The 4,220-nt window shown below is 43.3% G+C and overlaps 1 pseudogene; it reads right to left on the bottom strand.

Annotated features, from left to right (window-relative positions):
- Nucleotides 1–1,641: 1,641 nt before the first annotated feature.
- Nucleotides 1,642–3,976, bottom strand: LOC147459060 (uncharacterized; annotated as a pseudogene).
- Nucleotides 3,977–4,220: the final 244 nt, after the last annotated feature.

Below are 4,220 nucleotides of genomic sequence, written 5' to 3'. Positions count from 1 at the left end.
AGCCTGTTGCTGTTGCATATATGCTGCAAACTGCTGCATCATCTGCTGCATGGATGCTTCTTGTGGTGTAAACATATGCTTCAACAATTTTCCCACCCCGGCTCGGTTTTGCGTCGGGTTCACCAGGGATGTCGGGGGATATGTGTTCGCTACATGAGCCGGGCAGGCGCCGGGCCTCTGGCTGTGGGAGGTGTGAGAGAGAGAGAGAACAAGAACAGAAGATGTAATTGAATCTGAAAATCACCGTAATCATCAATTAATCGATGAATACATCTGAGTACAACTTAATCTTTAGCCAAGGTGGGCTGTTAACAGTGCTGTCACTTGGGTCATCTGCTAAACAGGAGTTTAAGCTCCTGCTTTACAGTATTAACAGGGCCGTTAACAACACCGAGGTTTAACAATTATTTAATCAATCTCTAGTCGATGATGATGATGGTAACTCCCTCATGTCGCTTCATCTGCTTTGATTGCCCGTGGATTCTGCAGTCTTCAATTCAGTTCACTGCCTCGATCATCAAGCTTCAGTTATTATCAAATATTTCGCAGCTTCTTGCTCCTTATGCTTTGCACTAGCTTAATTTCCGCTCAAAATTTTTTATGTCTTCTCTAATTGAATTACCTTGATTGCCATCAGGCTCTGTATACCTTTGATTACCTCTTTTCGAGCATCCTTTGTTCCCCTTCCTTGCCTTCGCTAGCGTTACCCTATTATCCTCGTTCAATTCTTCGTTAATTCAGCTTCAGTGCTTCTTGCTTGCCGAGGTCGAGAGAGAGAGTCTCTCCTTTGCTTTGATTGCTTTGTTCAAGCTCGAGAGGGAGAGAGAAAGAGTCTCTCCTTTGCTTCGTTAGGGCTCGATAAGCTCTCCTTGAGCTCCCTCGCCTTCGCTTGCTTCTCAACCCTTCGTTATGCTCCTCCCCATCTCATGAAAAAGAGAGTTTCTTCCCCTTCTTCTCTTCGTTCTTGCTCTCTCCGCATGAAAAAAAGGCGTCCTATTATTAGCGTGTGCCCTCCCTTAGCAGTGGCGCCCGGCGTCATTGATGTGGCGCGGGAGTCATGCCAATGACGTGGCAGTGGCCGGTCTTGACCTTCACGGAATCGTGCAGAAATAGCTCCGAACATGAGTGCGAGGGGTCCCTGAGCCTTTCTCGTAACTGTCGCGAGCTCGTCCGAGCTCGCCTACGACTGCTGTGAGCCTCTCTCCTCCTTCGCAGTCATTTGCTCGCTGCCCTGCTCGCCATCCTCTTTTTCTCCTCCTTTCTTTCACATTCAAATCCCTTTAATTGGGTGGCCACCCTCCTTAGGAAATGACCTCGGGCGGCCTTTTGGCCATTCCCTTGGGCGGCCAGTCCCTTGGTGGTCCGTCGGTCCCTCAACTTCATTAAGGCACCACATCTAGTATACATATATGGCAAACATGCCGGTCATGCAATATTTTGCAACAAGTAAAAGGCATCATGTTTGGTACACATGTCGGCCAAGCAATGGTTTGCAACAAGTAAAAGGCATCATGTTTGGTACACATGTCGGCCAAGGCAATGCCAAGCATGATATTTTTCTCCAGCAAGCCTTGACTAACAATATTTTCGAGAATCTTATTGCCCATAACAACATTCCAAATAATGCCAAAATTACCCAGTTCAGCAGTGTCGACAATTGTCATCGGCCTCAAGCCCTATTATCTGATGAGCTGTAAATCCCTGTAGACTCTTCAAGCTGCATAAAATGCATATAATCCTGTTGAGACTGTAAAATTCCTAGATGGCACTCCGATCGAGCGGCCCAGGCTGTGGTACGGAGCCGGCCTCCGGTGAATCTTTAACGACCAATAACTTGGCAACCGGAACTCCGATCCTTGATCTGAAAATACCGAAACGCTCCACAAAGTGAGCACTTCAGGCCCATGCATTCATTTCTTCTCTGTCACCTTAGCTGCAGTTGCCCAATCCGGTATGGATTTGCAATCGACTTGAACTTTAAACTGCCATAACTTCTTCACCGTAGCTCCAATCGACGAGCCATAAAGTCAGGCCGATAGAGCACCTTAAGCACTGCAGTTTTAGATCATAATATCCCATTTTTACTCACTTTAAGCATAATCATTTTTGGCATCATTGAGGCATCTGTTGGGCCTTTTAAGCCGCATCAGGCATACTTTAATCATTAAGCTTGGCCTGTTATCAAGCCTTGATCACTGCTCACTTAATGTGTAGGCTTCAAAGAAGCATAGCTTGCATTTTGTTGCTCTTTCTCTCATCATGGCAGCGGAGCTGCACAACATTCACCCCCTCTGAACCTGCACAGCCTCACGTCTGTGCCAACTGCACTTCACTACATCTGCTATACAGGTACCTTAAGCTCCTTATGCATCATCAGACTCAGATAACTGAGAAACATATGAAAAATAAAATAAGGCTTATACCCTATCATTAATGTTCTAGCTTAATCATTAGATAGCTGTCCATCAAAATTCTGAGAATTGTATCTGTCGTATCTTCAAAGCATTCAATCATGGATAACTTGTTTAGTGAACTCCACCAGACTCAAGTGCTCCAGTTAATGATGCACACGGCTTGACCATTAAGCTCTCTTTAAGGAACCCTGTCAAGCTCAAGTATGCCTTACTCTGTTTGCACATGGAATGGCTGCCAAGTCCTTTAAATCAAGTTCTGTTAGCAGAACCAACTCAAAAGTTGTAAAGATACTTCAACAATTGTCCAAAGAAGTCAGCTGGAAGCCAACCATGTAAGCTTATTGACCGCATAACAAAAGCTATTCTGACTCGGCATAATCTAGAAAACAAAATCTTGTACCATGCAACCTGCTACAACAGATAACTGGTACTCTTCAAATCAGCATCTTTGGACTTTAGTAGTCCCCCAGGATCAAATGGGAAACTAATCAACTGCCCCACTGTGAGCATTCCTTTAAAAATTTTGTACCATCCTCCAGGATCATAGGGCATATAAAGTAACTGATAGCAATCATAGCTGGCATGATAACCTCCTGGGTCATAAGGTAGCGGAGACCATATTTCAAGTATATTGCATCTCCACAAACTTTCTCATAGCATAGGAACAAAAAGTTCCAAATTCTCATCATAGCAGAACCTAGAGGCAAAATGAATTCAATCACTATGGTTTCCAAAATATCAATCTGCATTTGTGAGTCATTGAATCTAATCACTTTATTTGATACCACCAACGCTGCATGGCTGCCTTCTCTAGTAGGCACAAACTCCTCTAGAGCCTCATCTAGAAGAAACATAAGCTCTTCATCATATGTTGCAGGATGTTCTTCACTACTCTTGTCACAAGGAACTCAAAATTCCTCTAGCGCATCATCAAGAAGATCCATAAGCTCCATATATTCCTCCTTGGAAGAACCACCTAGTTTCTGAGTATTATCACAAGAAACCTCATCGCTTGTTTCATACATAGGCAAAAATTGTTCTGGCAGCTTCACACTCCCATTCAAATATCTTTCCACTTCGATAGCACAAGTCTCACCATGCATTACAAAGATAGCATCAATTTCTTTTTCCATAGCATCATCATAGCAAACCCTGTAACCGGTAGCAGTCATAGACTGATCATCATCCATCACCCCCTCTGAATATGCATCTCCATAATCATAATCTTTGTCTTGGTTCACATCAAATACATATGGTTGAGCATCAAATACATCTACATCATCACCAGTGTCCTAAAATGCATCCATAGACATGAAATCCTCTTGTATAGCATCATCCAAAACAATTGCTTTTGCATGTAATGCTGCATAATCATTCTCTTCATGTTCTACACCCAAAGAGCACTCCAAATGGGCATCCATATCACATATTGACTCTGAAAAACATGTTTCTTGATCACTGCTAGCAACTATGCTTGTATGCAAACCATGTACTGGCTCTGAGAAACCTGCTTCCTCATTTATGTCACTTTGAGAGGATATGACTGCATGCTTAGCATCCATAGAGTCATATCTACTTTGGAATAAAACAGACAATCCCAATCGAGCATAAACAGTATCTACTATGAAATCATCCTCTGCATGCAATAATGTCTCGTCTTCCAGAAGACATGCATCGGTAACAACTTCTAGCTTGGCATTTTCTTTGGCTTTACTTCTTGCAAAAATATGCTCTCAGAATTCATCATAGTTGAGGATCTGCATCTGGTCCGCTTCACCTTTACTGAAGACAACCTTATTTCGTTCA

The sequence above is a fragment of the Adiantum capillus-veneris genome, chromosome 4 (assembly GCF_014529385.1).
Source record: "Adiantum capillus-veneris isolate H3 chromosome 4, ASM1452938v2, whole genome shotgun sequence".
In the NCBI taxonomy this organism is placed as follows: domain Eukaryota; kingdom Viridiplantae; phylum Streptophyta; class Polypodiopsida; order Polypodiales; family Pteridaceae; genus Adiantum; species Adiantum capillus-veneris.
The sequence above is the reverse complement of the archived record's forward strand: the minus strand, read 5'-3'. Positions and strand labels throughout refer to the sequence as shown.